We start from the raw sequence: 20164 nt of genomic DNA, 5'->3' as shown, positions 1-20164 counted from the left end.
GCCTAATGAACAGCAGCAACGAGCAATCTCAGAGGGCTTTGTGCAGGGGTGGGGGACTGTGAGAGGAGCCAGGGGCCCCTTCCCTCACTCCTCTCATTCCCAAAGGGAGAAGGGCTGCCAGTCAGACCCGACCCTAGTCTGACAGCACGTGGGGAATGAGAACTCGGTGCCCACATCTCACACATCACCCAGGAGCTTAAATGTTTGTTTATGATCTTGGCGGCTGGCTTTGCTCCCACGGCTGTATGGTGTATCACTCTGACGTGTCCCCACCGCATAGCCAGCTCCTCGCAGAGTCATCTGCAATCGCCTCCATGGCTACGGAAGCCATGGATCTTACTTTCTTCCTTGTGTATCATTGATAGGTGTGCAAAGCACTACTGAATCTGAGCTTGCCACTCCCTCGCACGAGTGGCAGCCTGTTTCACCTACCTTGCACAGGTGAAGCTGATCACAGAGGGAAGAAGGCAGGAGAGGATCAGGACCACTGTTCCCTCTAAGCTGTGTGCGTGTGCGCGCGCACACAGATCCTAAACCCCGCGCACACAGCGAAACACCGTGCGCACAAAAATTTGCACAGAAGAATTTTTTTGCACACACGGCCTGTCAAAAATTAGAGGGAACATTGATCAGGACCCTTGTAAAGTGGCACTAGGCAGCACAGGCTGTGTATATTGGGGGCTAGAAATTCAGAGAGAACTATAGGATCTGCCTGTGTCCAGCAGCCACAGTAAAGAATCCCCTTTATATTCACTACCACCAAGGCCCATCCCCAGTCTGAAGTGAGATGAGAACACAAGGAGGCAGAAACCCACTGCTGGGTCCTGTGTGTAGTGAGCTACAGGGCAGAGGAAGATGGGGAGGGAAGGACTTTCTGATGCTCTCAGGTTTTGTGAGTGACTTGGGAGTAGAATAATGCCTTTTTCAGTTGACTGGCAGTTCCCCCAAAAATCGGGAGGGGGAGGAATCATTTTGGGTCAACTCGAAAATGAAATGTTTTGCGTAAATTGTCAGCGAATCAAAAAGGCAAAAATAAATTCTTTTGGGGCAGAATGAAACATTTTGTGAAATTTTTTGAATGCTTTCACATTTAAAAAAACAATCGAAGGAAATTTCAAAAACAAAACCCCCAACATCCAAAATGCTTCATTTAAAAAATGTCAAAACAAAACTTTTTGACTTTGGGAGATTTTGGGGGTGGGGCTTGAAACAAGGATGAACCCTGGGAGATTGCAGGGGAAAAGGTCCAAGAAAGCTGGGGTAAGAAGATGCCCAGAAAAACAGCAGCTAGGAGTGGGTCTGAGCAGACCTTGACCGCCAGTTAGAGGCCCCTGGTTGGAACCCACTGTAGAGAGATTTCAGAGTAGCAGCCGTGTTAGTCTGTATTCGCAAAAAGAAAAGGAGTACCGGTGGCACCTTAGAGACTAACAAATTTATTAGAGCATAAGCTTTCGTGAGCTACAGCTCACTTCATCGGATGCATCGGATGTAGAGAGATGGCTCAGGTTTCTCCCACCAGCCATTGGAGAAGCTGGTGTGAAGCACCAGAGAAAGGGTAAGAACCAACGGAGAGTTCTGAGAGAAGGGTCTGAGGACCACAGGGACCAGAGTTGGAGCCAAAGACCTTTGGACAAGGATCTTTGGATTGTTTATTTGCTGGACTCTGTTATCTGGAAGGGGTGGACTAATGCGTACCCTAGCTGAAGAGCTGAGTTATTGGAAGAGAGCCCACTGCAGTCCTGGAGTGAATGTCTGCAGTGGGTATGAGATGGGAAGAGAGCTGCTATGCCATGCATGACTGTAAGGAGGTGCACTAGCAAAGAGTGAATGCCTTCACAGTGTGCTTTATTTTCCTCTACATTTTTCTTCAAAAGTTTTGGGCTGATAAAAGTTTTTTTTTTTTTTTGCAACTGAGAAATGTCAGCCCAAATCTGATTGTTTTTCTTTTCTTTTTTTTTTTTTGTTCCCCCAAACCAAATAGTGCTGAGCACCTACCGTCTGAAAATCAGGCCCCTTTAAGTTGTCTCAAGCAGCTTCCGGAAACAGTGGCATGTGCCCTGTGTGGGCTGGGAGAAACTGAGCTCAGAAGCAGAAAGCTGGCTGTTGTCCCCTAACTCTGAGACATTTTGCAGCAGGTTAGTGATATTGTTAACCCCCCAACAGGGAAAATTACAGAAAGGGGAAATTGAGAGTGGAAACTCATTTAGTTTCTTTTACTTTTATACTTGGAATGTTGTTTGATTTTAGCCAAAGTGTAAAATTGTCTCAAGTCGTGCGAGTCACCAACTCTTCTTTTATTTAAATGGGTTGATGCAGAAAGAATTATTTATTTTGCTATTCGCGGTTTGTATTTTTCTTGTGCCAGGGATTTTTTAAATCTATCTATTTAACTGGGTGGCTGGTTAATCAGTTAGCCGACTAGCTGACTGAGCAAATACAGCAGAGGAGGAGAAAGTCTGCATGGATTCCAGCTGGAGAGTCCTACAAACAAGTGGAGGGAAGACATTACTTTTGACTCTGCAGACTGTTCAAATTTGGTGATCAAAGACTAACTGAGACTCAGGTGAGCTCACTCTAAGCTTTTGGGAACTCTGAGTTTCTTCTGACTGTTTCTGTGGGGACTGACCTGTTTAGATTTAATTTGTTTTCTTTAGTTATGTTTATGTATCCCTGTGAAGATAAGGTATATGGATTATAAAGTAGCCGTGGTATGTTGTAAAAATTATTATTTATTATGTTTATTTATACGATTTTATAAAGTTGGTACGTAAGAATTAATTTAATTCTTTTTGTTCTTTTGGACTTGAATGTGGAAAAGCTGACCCCAGTGATCCCTGTTGGAAATCCTCAGTGACTGAATTCTGGGTCTCCAGGTGCTTTTCTGTGGAAGTTGTGGGTTTTTAGGCCCTGGAGAAGGACAATGATGTAAACTCTAGACCTCCGAAAGGTAACACTTGCATCTCCCCAACTGCCCAGCATTACTGATCCAGTGCAACATGACTCTTGTCCTCTGAGCCCTGCATTCCCCCGGCTTGCAGCAGCCAGTGACCCTCTCAGCATGCCCATCCTGCTCCTCCTTTTGAATCTCAGCATGGCACTTGACTGTTTGAGCAAGAAGCTGTTGTCTCTGGCCCCTGCCTCAGCCTGACTTTCCTTCTCTCTAACTTCTCTCCCTTTTTTTTTTAGTGGATGCTGTCCTTCACACCCTGGGCCAGATCACTGTACTGGCCTCAACTGGGGTAGCACCCCTGGAATCAATGGACCAGCTGAGGATCTGGATTCCTGACTCTAGACCATGAGTTCTCCACCTGGGGGTCAGGATCCCAAGAGAGGTTAAAGAAAGGTGTCAGGGGCTGTGACACACACACACTTTCACATACTGCTAATTAGGACGGGAGTCACTATGTGCTACACTTCATCTGGATGGGATGGAAAGACTCAGTACAGAAAAAGTTGAGAACCACTGCTCTAGATCTTACCCTGCAGATCTACCAAGACATTCGGCTAACCCCTTTCTCCCTTGCTGAGTTGGAAGGGGAAACGCCCTCTAACTTTGATCACCCCTTTTGCAGGAGCAGTTGGTAAACCTGGCCCAGTGGGTTTTGAAGGATGATGGTCCCACTGGACTTCTCCCCCTGTGCTTCGCTTGCCTGTGGAACCTCAGATCTCACTGCACGGGCTGCTAACAGTTTGTGATGTTTGCTTTCGGGAGGTGCAGATGTGGTCTCTCCATTAAAAGACAAAGCCATCAGTTAAAACCGGATCGCTATGGAGTTACAGCATCCAGACACACATTAATTCCATTTTTAATCATTGCCGGCCCACCAGCCGCTCAGCACGCTTCATTTCCCAACTCTCTCAGCTCCTGGGGCCAGCGTGATCCCTGGTATAACTCTGCTGAAGCCAGTGGGGCTGCTGCAGGGATGGGTTTGGCTGAAGGTAGTACGAGATGGGGAGATCTGACTAGCCAGGGACCTCTTTTAAATACCAGAGGAAGTGCAGGGGAGGGATAGCTCAGTGGTTTGAGCATTGGCCTGCTAAACCACGGATGTGAGTTCAAACCTTGAGGGGGGCCATTTAGGGATCTGGGGCAAAAATTGGGGATTGGTCCTGCTTTGAGCAGGGGGTTGGACTAGATGACCCCCTGAGGTCCCTTGCAACCCTGATATTCTATGATAAGTGGAGACTACCCTGGCACGTGCCACTTTCATCATTTCTGTGGGGTGTTGGGCAGTGTTTGTGTTCCACACAAATTCACGTATCCATCCAACCGGCAGTATAGGAGAGGATGGGCCAGGTTTACACTGATGGAACTACACCAATATACCCAATGGAGCAAGATTCTAAACTAACAGGAAGGCAGCATCTTCTCTGTCTCTCTTATGTACTTATATGGCCCTATCAGCACCATATCCTGCACAATCTCTAATCTTTACAACACCCTCTGTGAGGTTGGGAAGAATTATTATCCCCAGTAACAGATGGGAATGGAGCCACAGAGGGGTTAAAACACTTGCCCAAGGCCACACAGGAAGTCTGTGTCGAAGCAGGGACTTGAACCCAGGTCTAGTGCGTATGAAGTCTGTGCATGTCTGTATGCTGTATGTTTGCAGTATGTGCAGTTAGCGTGTATGATGTGGGTGCATGTGGGTAAGTGTGCATAATGCATGTGAATGAGTATATTTGTACGCAGCATGTGTGTGTGCATTCATGTGTATTGTGAGTGTGTAGGCCTATCAGTTCATGTACCCTGTGTGTGTGCATGTATGTGCAATATTGTGCATTTGTGTGTATGTGTCTGGCTGAGTCTGTGTGCTTTCAGTATTGTGATAACTGACAGTACAGACCGTTTGCAACTCTGGCAAGAAAGCAACAGATTTTTGGCAGGGCCAGAAAGGCAAAGTAACCTTGTAGGTTTGGCTCTGTCTAACTATTCTGCCAAGCCCCTTTGCCATGCTCCAGCCTCGTTTGATACGGCTGCTGACGCTGCCCCTTGTCTCTTGACGCTATCGCGGCAGGTGTCTCCCACAGCGACACCCTGGGCTCCACAGAGTGGCCTGCAAAAAACAAAAGCCGAGTGACAAAATGATCACCTTTTTTGGGGGAGCAAATGGTTTTCATTAATTATCCTCCCCGTCGAAAACCTGGCTGATGTGTGACCGTTGCTAAGTGCTCTCTAAGGAGATTAAGTGCCGGTGATTAATCTGAGATGCTTGGATAACCAATTACTCAAGTGGCACAAGCTGGTGATTTGTTGGGGTTGTGCAGCAGGCACCAAGGCATACGTGTCAGAGGAGGCCAGGATGCCTACCTGTGGGTACATGGTAAAGGAGCAGGGAAAAAGTGCAGAGTTGGGCAAAACCAGAGCCCCACTGAGCTGCCACCTATACCCCAAACATGGTAGAAATCTCTTCTGAGCTTCAAAACCGTTTGGTCAAATGATGGGCTGGATTCTCAGCCCAGAGTCTTCTTGAACGGAGGTGTGAGACAGGCCGGGAGCTGACCCAAAGTGCTTGGCCCCAGAACACCAATGTGGCATGTGCATGATCTAGAATTGCTCGATTAGAAGACATCCACCTGCCTAGCCAGGCCCAAATTCTCCCTTAGGCAACTGCCTCTTTGTGCCAATTTGTTGGCAGAAAAGGGCCAGAAATCTGGCTTCACCAGCTGCCCCCAGCCTTGCGCTGCTCCATTTTGTGGCTCAGCAGTGGGAAGGTGGCTGTGGCTGGAGCCCTGCAGGGCTCTGAGCAAAGCACAGAATAAAGAGATGGTTGCTGCCCCAAAGAGTGTAAGTGTAAGACCAGAGAGAACAGGTGGATGCAGACAGACATCAATAATTGTAACAGCCCCCCTGCCCCATTTATAGTGGGAAGCCGAGATATTGGGTAGATTAAGAACATGTCTACACTACAATCAGTGGTGTGCTTGCAGCTCGATTAGACACACCCATATTCGCTTTAATCTAGCACGCACAGCTAAAAACAGCCAACACGACACGGCAACGTGGACTATACAAGTCCACCCGGATCCCTGGCTACGTACTTGCGTTCCTAGCCCACACCGCTGTGTCTTCACATGGTAGCCGTGCTAGCCAGATGAAAGCTACCCGAGCTTCAGTCACACCATCTGTTGCAGAGTAGATCTCAAGTACTTGCCAAAATCGCACACAAAATCTGTGGCTGAACCAGAAATTGATGCCAAATCTTGTAAACCCAAGCCCAGTGCTTTGACCACTCAACCACCCTGCCAATACGCTAGAGAAGCAAAATGATGGACTAGTCAAACTAGAGACTCCCTGATTCCAGGGAAAATTTCATCTGTATAAGGAATGCAGAATCCATCCACTATTAACAAGCTTTTGCCATTTCTGATTTCTGAAATGCAACAGGGTAAAACCACTGACATGTCAAAAATAGTCTTTTATTATGATCCATTGATGCTATTAATGCAATATCCTCTTCTTAGATTGCTTAGTTAGGTATTAATATTTTAAGAAGCTCAGCCTTCTATTTCTTCTTTATCCTTTAAAATGTTTCACAGACTCTTCTGTATGACAAGATGTTGATAGAGGATTATATTTTCATTTTTTAGCTCCAATCTGGGCTAAATACTCTGATTCCAACAGATGTGTGTTTTTAAAATTATGTTTTTTAAATGATGACGGTAGTATCATAGATATATATTTACCTTTTTTTTAAAAAAAACCCCTCTGTATTATTAGTTACCAATTTAGTTATTGCAGAATTATTATGGCTTGTTATAAGTATCATGCATTTGTTGATATGTCCTGGTTCTTAGTTTATGCCAACATGGAAAATAAAATATTAAAAATGTGGAAAGCAAACTGATCAGTGTGTCTTTGTTTTCTATTAACAGAGCTGCTTACAACTAATAGCACGGTGAGACTGATATGGGAATTCTGCGTCCGGTTCTGGAGTCCATGTTTTAAAAAGGATGTTGCAACATTGAATATAAAAATGGTAAAAGCTCTCGGGAAAATGCCTTTACAGTGAGAAGCTGAAGGAGCTCAGTCTGTTGAGCTGATCAAAAAGGAGAATGAGAGGGCATATGATTATGGTATAGGTGCTCAAGTCTTAATGAGTTTCAATGAGAGTTGGTCAAGCAGCTGCCCTTTGTAATGCTCTCCTTCTATGACTGCAAGCCACTATGCCCCTCCAAGCCTTGTAGTAAAGGTACCCATAACAAATTGTCCCAGTGGCATCTGTATGACTGCTCATGACAGTAAATGCTACACCTGGTAACAATAACAATACCTAGCTCTCATATATTAGATCTCCAACTGCTTTACAAAGGAGATCGGTATCATCATCCCTATTTTACAGATGGGGAAACTGAGGTACAGGGAGCGGGATGTGACTTGCCCAAGGTCACCTAGCATCAGAGCCGGGAACAGATTCCATGTCTTGTGTGTCGCTGTCCAGCACACTAGCCGCTAGCTCACACTGCCCCTTAAGAAAATCTAGACTCTGATTCAGCAAAGCACATAGAATGGTAGATGTTACGGGTTCCCCCCAGAGTGCCACCTGGAACTGGGGTACCACTCATCCCACCTTTTCCACCAGCCTGGGCTCCCTTGCACTGTCCTGCTGAGCCAGGCCCTCAAGCCTCCTCCAGCACACACACAGTAGGAACACACCCAGCTGCAGAAACACACTGACACTGAGATCAGCTCTGCATGGGAGAGCTCAGCTAAGGAACTGCCTAGCACTCAAGTGCACACCCCCTTTGGAGTGTAAACCCAAAACTGCATCATCTTGCGCTACACAGAGAACCGTACAGTGTAAACTCACAAAATTCGCTCCCTCCCTCAATGTGGAAGAAGATAGGCACAGCTTTTTGCCCCCCAGTTACGAATTTCACAAACTGGTTTTAGAGAAAACCAAAACAAACTTATTAACTACAAAAGATAGATTTTAAGTGATAGTAACAGTTGGCAAACAGATCAAAGCAGGTTACCTATCAAATGAAACAAACATACAAACTAGGCTTAAGATAGTAAAGAGACTTGTTTTAGCAGATTGCAGAGGGTCTTGAAGACAAGCTGCTCTTGCTTGCAGCTTAAAACTCCAGATGTTTCTTTCACAGGCCAGGCACCTTCTCAGCCTGGGCTCAGTCCTTCTCCCCATTCCTCCCTCTGCATCCTTGTTTCTTAGATGTTCACAGCAGTCATCCTGGGCGGGGATTCAGTGAAGAACAAAACTTGATTATCTCCATCCCCGCCTTAAATATGTTTTTAATATGGCGGGAACCCTTTGTTTCCCAGTGTGGTTCCCTCTCCCCCCTGTGGAAAGATACTGGTGTTCTATCATGGAGTCCAGTACCAGTTGACTCAATCACATGACCCTGCAGTGTCAAAGCAGCCATGAGTCAGAGGCTGTTTGTAGCATCCCAGGAAAGTTTCTCAGGAAGGTGAGCTATTAGCATCTTCAAAGACCTATTGTTCTCCCTAATGGTCTATTGACTTGTCCCAAGCTTGCCAGCCAGATTGATTGCATTTTGTCTAGTGGGCATTCCCCAGGTGAAAACACTTTTGTAGTGCAGATGTATACTCAATATTCCTAACTTTAGATACAAAAATGATACATGCATATAAATAGGATAATCATATTCAGAAAATCATAACCTTTCCAATGATACCTCACATGCCTTATCTTGCACAAACATATCATAGTTATGTTATAATCATATTATAACAATATTTCTATGAAGAATATGGGGTGTAGTATCACAGTAGGACTGGAAGGGACCTTGATAGGTCGTCTAGTCCAGTCCCCTGCACTGAGGCAGGACTAAGTATTAGCTAGACCATTCCTGGGCAGTGTTTGTCTAAGCAGTTCTTAAAAACTGCCAATAAGGGAGATTCTACAACCTTCCTAGGCAATTTCCAGTGCTTTTTTAACCACTCCGACTGGAAGTTTTTCCTAATGTCCAACCTTAACTTTAAGCCAGTACTGAAGCCTTTTGATGAATCAGGGCCACAGAATGTCATCCGTGCATGGATGTTCTCTGCCCACATGGAAGGGGGAGTTGACCAGGACACGTGGTCCATCCTCCCTTTCTGGGACTCCAAGGAGAGCCATGGGAACAGGAAGAGGGTAGCACTGGGAGGGCAGGACGCACACACTCTACCCTGCGATGCCTGAAAGGTAACCTGGCCTTCTTTATGATCTTTGCACTGAGCCTGCTCTGCACTAGAGAAGCCAGGGAGATTAACTAAACAGTTCTAATGATGCTCCCCAGCCACTGAAACCTCATAGCCCATACCATGAAGAGTAGCTTCCATGGTGCCTGGGGGGGCTGAGGGTGGCTTGCAGAGCTGCTGATCTCCTCCCGAGGCTGCCTTGCCCCTAACATGCCATGCACTGCCTTCTGCACTGGGCAGGGCAGTCTGTATGTGACCCAGTCCTGCACATGGTGAAGTCATTTTCATTAGTAGTGCTTTGCAGCTGAGGATCTCAAAGCACCGTGCAGGCATTAATTAAGCCTCACAGTAACCTAGTGAAGTAGCATTATTAGCCCCCTTTACAGATGAAGATACCAAGGTGCAGAGAGGGGACATAGCTTTCCCAAGATCACATAAGGAATCAGAGCCAGGAATAGACCCCAGGAGTCCTGGTCGTCTGCTCTAGCCTTTACTTCATACTTCCTCTTATCTAATTAGCATACATAAGTCCGAACTCCTCTTTTACTTGTTCTAATCACTAGATCACACTGTCACTTATATCCCAACTCCCTCTTTGCCTGTTCTAAATAGAAGTCCATGCTCACTCCTCAATTAATGCCCAGTTTAAGTGAACCTGATTTGCATGTAGCTGCTGCATTTCCCTGTCCCATCATAAGGATGTTCCGAGACTAGTGTTGTTTATTGAGAGAGGATAGCACTGCCCAAATGTTCATCAGCCCATCGCAGCTCACGTTTTCCTACAGCCACCCCCTCCATTTACACTCATTGCTCGAGTAGTAGTGACTACTCCATTTGCCTGATGAACAGGAGTCCTTTCCTTCTAGAAATTTGATGGATGGTCCCAATTATATTTTTTCTAGCCTTGATTTAATGTAATGTTTTATTAATGGCAACAATCAGAGGAAAGCAAACAGCTTATTCTGAGCACGCCATTCTGATTTTGCTTTCATTCCTCTACGTTCAGATGCACTCCAAGCCCTTGATGTCAAGGAATTAAGGGTGGGAGGGGAACCCCCCCACAACCCACAATTCACTGAACAGGGAAATAGCTCATTAGAACTCTCTTGACAGAATTAACACAATGGTGACAGTGTTTTCCTCTCTTTCTCTCTCCCTCATTCTCTCTATGTTTTGGCGGGGGAGATTGGAAATTGCTGGTTTGCTTTATTGGAAATTAAAAGGCCAGTCTGCACCTTCTGATTGCAAAGTGGAAAAATAATCTACAAAAGAATTTAAAAGAAAGAACAAAGGAACAAACATAATAAATAAATGACAATCACTGACTGTGTGAAAACAGAGGTTTGAGCAGCCTTGCTGCTGTTGAGCATCAGAACCATTTCGCCTTGATCTCAGGCAAAAGCCTTATTCCAGGTTGTTCTTCAGCTGGATGGGTAGGTTGTCAGCAGTTAACACCTTTTGTGAGTGCTGAAGGGGAGGGGAGAAGCTGGAAGGGAGGCAGCTGTAGCATTGGGAGAGTGATTCCTCACTATTGGTAGAGCCAACTGAAATTCTATACAGTGAGAAATTTGATTTTGACATTTGTTTTCATCCTATGTCAGGACAAAAGGCAGTATTTTTCATGGAGTGAAAAGTTCTGAAATAGGACTCATGGGCCAGGTTCCCTGGTTAGACTACATCTCCCATGATGCACCATGCAGCTCAGTTGGCAGGGAGACTGTGATGCACCACGGGAGAAGTAGTCCAGCCAAGGAGCCTGGCCCATAGGAGAGAATGAGGGCATTGAGCACTTGAACTTCAACTCCCATGAGGCAATGCAGCACGTTGGGAAGATGTGCTCTAATGTCAAGCAGACGCGAAACAAAACGTTTCAGTTCAACAAACCGTAATGTTTTGATTTGGGCTGAACCAATCAGAAACAAAATATTTTGTTTAGGTTTTCCGAGCAGGAAAAGCAAAAATGCACAAAAACTAAATTTTCTGACAAAAAAATTCAGTTTGGTGTGAACTGCATTTTCTGTCAAAAAAAAAATCATTTCAGTGGAAAATTCCTAAGCAGCTTTAATTGTAGGTGCCTGGATACCAAGGTGATAGGTGCCTCAGAAATAGCAGCGATGGACAGCAGCTTGGTAGGTAGATGCAAGATGCAGATCTACAACCTATCCTGAAGGATGATCCCACACTCTCACAGATCTTGGGAGACAGGCCAGTCCTTGCTTACAGACAGCCCACCAACCTGAAGCAAATACTCACCAGCAACCACACACCACACAACAAAAATACTAACCCAGGAATGTATCCTTGCAACAAAGCCCGTTGCCAACTCTGTCCACATATCTATTCAGGGGACACCATCATAGGGCCCAATCACATCAGCCACACTATCAGAGGCTCGTTCACCAGCACATCTACCTATGTGATATATGCCATCATGTGCCAGCAATGCCCCTCTGCCATGTACATTGGCCAAACTGGACAGTCTCTACGTAAAAGAATAAATGGACACAAATCAGATGTCAAGAATTATAACATTCAAAAACCAGTCGGAGAACACTTCAATCTCCCTGGTCACTCGATTACAGACCTAAAAGTCGAAATATTACAACAACAAAACTTCAAAACCAGACTCCAACGAGAGACTGATGAATTGGAATTAATTTGCAAACTGGACACCATTAAATTAGGCTTGAACAAAGACTGGGAGTGGATGGGTCATTACACAAAGTAAAACTATTTCCCCATGCTTATTCCCCCCCTCCCCGCTGTTACTCACACCTTCTTGTCAACTGTTGGAAATGGGCCATCCTGATTATCACTGCAAAAGGTTTTTTTCTCCTGCTGATAATAACTCACTTTAATTGATCACTCTCATTATAGTGTGTATAGTAACACCCATTGTTTCATGTTCTCTGTGTATCTATCTATCTATCTATCTTCCTACCGTATTTTCCACTGCATGCATCCGATGAAGTGGGTTTTAGCCCACAAAAACTTATGCTCAATAAATTTGTTAGTCTCTAAGGTGCCATAAGGACTCCTCGTTCTTTTTGTAGTCAGAAAGAGTGTCAGATCTCAATCCAAAGCCCATTGAAGTAAATGGGAGTCTTTCTATTGACCTCCTTGGGTTTTGGATCCAGCCCTTATTGCATATACAAACCAAACACTAGGTTCAGGATCTGAAACTACACATTAGCAAGGATCCAGCTAATCCAGCTTCTTCTTCTTCCCTGGATGTAACCCATTGGCCAGTTTTCTCTTTCTCCAATTACCTCAGGGCACACTGGTGGTCTGTGTGGTTCTCCTCCTCTCCCTTTTTTGATGTTCTTCTGTTCTTCTGTTCTTCTGTTCACCACTGTTCTTCTGCCTGACAGGCCTCCGCCTGAGCCAAAGGCCCAACTCTCAAAACCACTCAGGGCAACATTCTGCCAGAGGTCAAGATCAGAACTTCAGGGCTTGAGTCTTTCTCTACTGTGTGTTCCAGGAGGGATGGCTGGCCGAGGCTGTGCGTGCTCCCAGGGGGTGCTGTGAAGGTGGGAAGCCAATGCTTTGCACTGGTTTGCAGCCTCAAGTCTGGCCTGTGAAAGAAGCTCCTCTCATAGCCTCAGGAAGGACACCTTCCTATGCAACGGGCATAGCTCCTGACTCAACACAGGGCCATCACACTGTTGGCAAGGCCAGGAAAGACACAGAGGGAGCAGAAGGAAGCCACAGAGAAAGCCTATCAAGTCCAAGCGAGGGACAAGGAGAGGATGGATAGTCTTATGTTTAAGTGACTCTGGAGAGCTAAGTCCAGTTTCCAGCTCTGCTAGAGACTCCTCGTCTGCCACTTAGTCAGTCTGCGTCTATTTCAATTGTAAACTCTTCAACAGAGGGGCTGATACTCATGGTGTGTCTGTGCGGTACCCAGCACACAGAGGCCATGTTCTCAGGAGGGGCTGTCTCTCACTGTGTGTCCATACAGTGCCCAGAACAATGGGGATGTGGTCCCAGCCCCTACGCTCTACTATTAGGCAAAGAATAAGGTGCATGGTTTACAGATGATTTGGGAAAAAATGTTTGGTCCACTTTGTTCCCTTTAACTGAACAACTATGTTCTTTTTACAGGAAACAGGGTCTCTTGTAGCAGGATTTGTCTGGATAATGGGCCCAATTTTCCACTGCCTTGAACACGGTGGGGTCATTTGCCCTTGTGCAGAGAGTGAAAAATGCTAGTGAACCAAAAGAGTGGGGTAGATGACTGTTCAGGGGGCCAAGAAGCAGAGCAATGGGCCCAATGAGAATAACAGCCTCAGCGTATATAGCTAGGATTATTGTTTATAAGGGAGATTTCCTATCAGGATCCAGCCTAGACATTTCTCTGCTTGGTAAATACTTGCAAAATGGCTGGTTTAAAATCAAAACCTGGATTTCATTTTATATTAAGCAAAAAGAAAAGGAGTACTTGTGGCACCTTAGAGATAACACATTTATTTGAGCATAAGCTTTCGTGAGCTACAGCTCACTTCATCGGATGCATTCAGTGGAAAATACAGTGTGGAGATTTATATACATACAGAACATGAAACAATGGGTGTTACTATACAGACTGTATGTTTTAGCCCATGAAAGCTTATGCTCAAATAAATTTGTTAGTCTCTAAGGTGCCACAAGTCTTTTCTTTTTGCGAATACAGACTAACATGGCTGCTACTCTGAAACCTGTCATTTTATATTAAGGTTTCAGTTGTAAAAGGATTCTATTCTAGTCTATTCTGGTTCATTACGCACCTTCATCACCTTGGTGTTGGAGGCCCAGATCCTCAAATCAGATTGGGAAATGCCACTATGATGCCTCATGGTTGTTGTAGTTTGGGTGTCTCATATCCTCATTCTCCTCTATGGGCTGGGCTGCCTTGCCAAACTACATTTCCCATGATGCACTACAGTCATTGCTTTTGTTCAGATGCTGTGGTACATTATGGGAGTACTATTGTTGCATCATGGGAGATTAGACACCAAAAGACCTGTGAGGAGCTGGATCTGAGCATGCCATGACTGACTTCTGTCACACATAGTTCATTCTCTTTTATCCTGTCCCCAGGGGGATAACTATGTGTGCAATGGAGTATTTTTTTTTTGGTGGAGTTTTGGCTTGGGGTTGGTTTTCAATGTCCATACAGCTCTGTGTTGATATCAGGCTGAGACACACACCTGGCACTTGTAGTGGAAGTGGTGAGATTTGGGACGGTTCTGAGTTCCTGTGGAATTTCGTTCCGCCATCTAGGATACGCCCCTGAAAAAGCTCTGTCTCCTTCACAGGTTTGGAGGTTTACACCATAGTAGGGTTATAAAGGATGAATAGGTATTATAGGTATATTGCAGACATGAGTAGTATGTATTTCAAATGGTTGCAAGCACATCGGTAAGAGAACTTGGTATAAGATGTTTGTAAGCCACATATTGACCAGTGTGATGGGGCAAGGCCAGATGGCTCTAGAAAAGTAGTGGGAGATAGATTAGCTCCAGGCTAAACAAATCCCTGGTACCAAGATAAGTGAAATGGCAGCTGCTCCAAGTCAATTAAGACACCTGGGGCCAATTAAGAACTTTCCAGAAGGCAGGGCGAAGGCTAGGTTGATTGGGACACCTGAAGCCAATCAGGGGCTGGCTGAAACTAGTTAAAAGCCTTCCAGTTAGTCAGGTGGGGGTGCATGTCAGGAGCTGTGGGAGGAAGTTGCGCTGTTGGAGAGACTGAGTAGTACACACCATATCAGGCACAAGGAAGAAGGCCCTGAGGTAAGGGTGAAGTGGAGCTTGAGGAAGTGAGGGCTGTTGTGGAGGAAGTAGCCCAGGGAATTGTACATGTCATGTTTCTAAAAGGTCAGCTACCATAGCTGATACTATTAGGGTCCCTGGGCTGGAGCCCGTAGTAGAGGGTGGGCCCGGGCTCCAACCTTCTTTGCCCCCTGATTAATCACTGAGACTGGGAGACAACAGAGACTGTGCAAGGAAGGATAACTTCTCCTCACCTCCCTCGCTGGCGTATGATGAAAATGGCTCAGTAGACTGTGACCCTTGTCTCTAGAGAGAGAAGGATTATGTGAAGGGTCAGTGAGCCTCTGAGACTAGTGAAATCCACCAGGAAATGTGGGACTCATGGAGGCAAGGACAGAGCTTTTTCACACCAGTCAGGCTTTATAACTGTGACCAAATGCACCCCTGTATTCACACCCTACACACAGTTGTAATAATTTTTTTACAGACTATCCCTTGTGACATATCATTTTAAAAGTAATAACTCACTGGTCAATAATATCATGGTGAAATGTGAGTAACAACCTTATCTGTAAAGTTATGAATTCCTCCCGAATGATGTTGGTGGCACATGTTCAAATCCACATAGCTCCGATTAGGCTGGACTGGTCAAACAGGTCTTAAGCAAAGGTATGTGTTTGCCTCGATGTACATGTGAGTTATCAACAAGGTCCTGGAAACAGCGAGAGGGAGAAAAGGCAAATCTGCATTTTAGCAAACAACACAATAAAGCCTCTTTCAGGATGAGGCTCCATGTCTCCATCCTCACAGCTGGAAGGAACTTGATCTAGGGTAACCCTCAGGAAAATGCATTTCAAAGGGTGACTGGACAATAAAGGTAAGGGAAAAAAAATCCAAAGTGATCTTTCCCTATTCATCACTCTCTTTCCCACCTAAGAAGACAAAAGAAACAGCTTTTGGACTTTGGGAGCAGATCCTGGCCTGAGAATTTAGTAAACAACGTCACTGAGAACCTGTGGTAAGAACTTCACCTTGAACCATGTCTAGATTGTTAGGTTTAGAAAGTGTTGCCACAGTTTCTGACTTTAATGACTTATACCTGTACTCACTTAAAATCTATCTCTTTGTAGCTAAATAAACTTGTTTTATTCTTTAACTAGAACTATTCCAGTGTTGTCTTTAAAATGAATTGTGTGGGTAACTCCATTTAAAAGTAGCAAACTGCGGTATATAGAATCCCTTAGGGGGATTAATGGACCAGGAGAGGGCTGGACAGGGCAGAACACACTTGGGGGGCAGGGGAAAGAGAAATCTGGGATTGGAATGTGTTGGGGTCACCCTGCAAGTGATGACCAAGGCTGGTGGAGGCTGGAGAGTGGCTGGTGTTTGCTGACAGGCTGCTGTGGTCAGAGTTGCTGGACCAGGTCTGTGGCTATCCACAGACACTCAGGATGGGACCTACCTGCTGTCTGGCTGTTTATGAGGAGCCCAGGTGGGAGCTACAGCAGCAAACCATTGTGTGGCATGCCAGGTTGCAGGGCAGGGTGGTCTGGATTGCGCCCTGCAAAGTCATAATAACTATGTGTGATCATTAATTAACCATTTCTTAAAACATCCATTCATGCATTAACCTTTATAACCTATCTACAAATGGAAACTTAGTACAAATTGTGTCAAAACAGCATAAAGTTCATACATTTTGCATATTTCTATACAAAGTCTCTTTCTTTCACCCCTTGATTCCTCTGCTTTGCTTTATCCACACTCATTCACCTCTCTGCCTACTCTTGCATATGAAAATGAAAAAGAACTATTCTATTGCAACAATAAAAAAAAGCCCACTGTATAAGGTCCCATCAAGACCAACTGTTCATAATCTGAATGGACAAGAGCTTTAGTTAGTTTATTATTTCAGTTTTTGCTCCTGGCTCAAAGATGCAATTTAAAGTTCTTTTCAATCAAAAATGCTTTATATTGTGGTTAAATGATTTTTTCCCCCAGGAAACCATTAATCAGACACATGATTTAACAACTCTCCCTCTTATTCTTTATTACTAAATCCTTAAAAAAAAAGTGATTAAATGGAACAGGTGTCACATTTATCTTATTTCCAGCACAAAATAATAATCAACAAGTGCCGAGCTAAAAATGAATCCCCCTAACTCAAATGGCAAAATGTTCTCTAGATAAATTGATGCTGATTTTGCTCTGTTCGTTTTTAATTTGCAGCTGTCCTCTGATTACTTCTGTCCTGCAACACCACATTGGGATTACATCATTGGAACAGACTCTGAAGTGGAATTGCTTCTGTTGTTCTGCATTGTCTGTGTGCTAGTCTCCTTTTCTCTTTTGACTCCATCTGTCTGGCTTATTAATATCAGTCCTTACAGACACTTTCCAAATCGTAATATGGGCCTTAGTCTAAGGACCAGGGAAGTCAATGGAAAGACCCCTAGTGACTCCAACTGGAGTTGGACCGGGCCTGTAAAGAACAATCTAAAACTTTGAGGGATGGGGTTTGTAAAAGTGGGAGGGGAGAGGATTCATTTGCTCCATTTCTTTTGTCCTCACCAGCCCTGATTTCCCCAACATGCAGGGCAGGAGAAATTCATCCCTGTGAAGATCTGTGCAAAGTCTATGTGTCACTTAAGTCCTATTTAAACTGAGGCCTGGTCTACACCTAAAACTTAGGTCAACCTAGCTACATCTCTCAGGCATGTAAAAATTAGGTGTCGACCTAACCCTGACTGTAGATACCGCTCGGACAATAGAAGAATTCTTTCATTCAGCTAGCTAATGCCTCTTGGAGGGGTGGATTACCTACCTCAGTGTTTCCCAAACTTGTGACACTGCTTGTTCAGGGAAAGCCCCTGGCGGGCCGGGCCAGTTTGTTAACCTGCCATGTCTGCAGGTTCGGCTGATTGTGGGTCCCAGTGGCTGCGGTTCGATGCTCCAGGCCAATGGGAGCTGCCGGAAGCGTCGGCCAGTATGTCCCTCGGCCCGCGCTGCTTCCCGCAGCCCCCATTGGCCAGGCACAGCGAACCGTGGCCAGTGGGAGCTGCGATTGGCTGAACCTGCGGACGTGGCAGGTAAACAAACCGGCCCAGCCCGGCAGGGGCTTTCCCTGAACAAATGGCGTCCCAAGTTTGGGAAACACTGACCTACAGTGATAGAAAAACCCCTTCTGTAGATGTGCTGTGCAGCAGTAGCCACTCTTGTGTAGACATACCCTTAGTATTGAAGACTAGTGGGATTAAAGTGGTGTCTAGGCCTTGTGCTGGTTATCTCTCAGGGGTGAATTTCACTTGAAACAAGAAACTCCCATTGAACTTAATGAGAGTTACTTAGGGCTGGTCACAAATTTTCTGTCAATCTGTTTGTCAACATTAAACTGCATCTTTCTGAGTCACCCTATTGCTTCGTGGAAGTTGTCATTTGGGGACCTCATCCCCACATTCTCTCCTATGGGCCACGTTCTCCACCTGAACTAAATCTCCCATGATGTAACATTAGTACTCCCATAATGCACCATGGCAGCTGAACAAAAGGGGAAACTGTAGTGCATCATGGGAAATATAGTTTGGTGAGGCAGCCCAGCCCATAGAGGATAATGGGGATATGAGGCACCCAAACTACAATAACCATGAGGCATCACAGTGGCATTTCCAAATCAGATTTTTTGCACCCCTTTTTTTTTTTTTTTTTTTTTTTGGAAAAGTCACACTTTTCAGTGAAGAAACAAACAAGCTCTAGAATTACTCTTATTTGTGGAAGGAGAACCTGCTGTTCTGATTTAGCTGGTTTTCAAAATTTGTCTGCATTGAAATATTTTCCCTGCAGCTTTGTCAGGCCTCAAGAGGCAAAAATGTGCCAGTTTCTCCCCCTCAAACACTCTTTAGGAAAATCAATAAGGGATCTGATCAAAAGTCAATGGCAGACGTTAATAGGGTTTGATTCAGGCCCTAAAATCCTATTTTGATGGAAGACATTGGAATATTGGTTATGAGTAGCTCTGGGTGGAAGTTATTTTGGTTAAAAATGTAGATTTGGGGCAACCAAAACATTTTGCAAAGTGTTTCAATTTCAGAGAACTGTTTCAGTAAAAACAACCACCACCACATCCGGGAAAAACCAAAATGTTCCATATTTTTAATTCAAAATGGCTGTGATGGGATCCCCTGGGGTGCAGCCTGGGACCATGGGACCACTGTGCCCCCTTAACTCTCTCCAGCCTGGGCTGTCTCTCACAAATGCTTTCCTAGTGACCAGCAGCAAACCCCTCCAGGCTCTGTGATCACTCAGCACAACCACAAGTGGAGACCCCACAGCCAGCTAGATTGCATGGATTCTCCCAAAGCCACTCACATGGCATGCTTTATATGTAATATCACAATTATATACAGATGAGGAATATGAGGGACTACAGGGTTCTCCCCCAAGGTACAGAACATCACAATGGCCTTTCATTTTAAAATTCCTTTGGATTTTATTTTTAAAAATGTAAATCCTTAAAGAAACACAGAATCTCAGGGCTTGTCTCTACGGACAGTAAGCGCACAGCGTGCTGGATTATAAAACTACCCCGCTTTGAAACAGGAGTACTTCAAGGGGCACTAGTGAACTTTTAGTGTGAATCAGCAGGGTCCACATGGACAGTTAGAGCACAGGAAGCTAGTGGGAGGTAGATTTACAGCCTAGCTTGCCAAGCACTAACTATTTATGTAGGCAAGCCCTAAATAATTTCTTCCCCACTTTTTTGGAATTCCAGTGAATAGAAACATCTGTTTTTTCCACTGCTCTGAATCTGAACCTCAGAACATATCCAACCCCGGATGGCTATTCCACCTATCTTCTAAAGTGCTTTAAAAATTAATAGCATTTTTTGGTCTTTTTAAAAATAATATTCTGGCAATCCAAATGCCACCAACACACTGCTGCTTGAAGGTGACCTATTACAAGACAGCACCCTCCCCTCAGCCTGTCTCATGCCTTGTGCAAATATTAAGATTTTTGTAAGGGTCTTGAACAGATAATTTCTGAAGACGTTAATTAATTCATTACATTTCTAATTCGTCTAAGTAGGGTAAAGTGGGACTTAAGTGGCATCTAGATTTTGCATTGGTACTCTGCACAGGGGTGAATTTCACCTAATGACTGAAGATCAGCCGGGCTTATTTCCAGGAGACAATTATCAGCTAACCGCAAATTGTTTACACTCAGCCTGGTATAGAGAACAGGAATTTATCAG

The sequence above is a fragment of the Dermochelys coriacea genome, chromosome 17 (genome assembly GCF_009764565.3).
Source record: "Dermochelys coriacea isolate rDerCor1 chromosome 17, rDerCor1.pri.v4, whole genome shotgun sequence".
Lineage (NCBI taxonomy): Eukaryota > Metazoa > Chordata > Testudines > Dermochelyidae > Dermochelys > Dermochelys coriacea.
The sequence above is the reverse complement of the archived record's forward strand: the minus strand, read 5'-3'. Positions refer to the sequence as shown.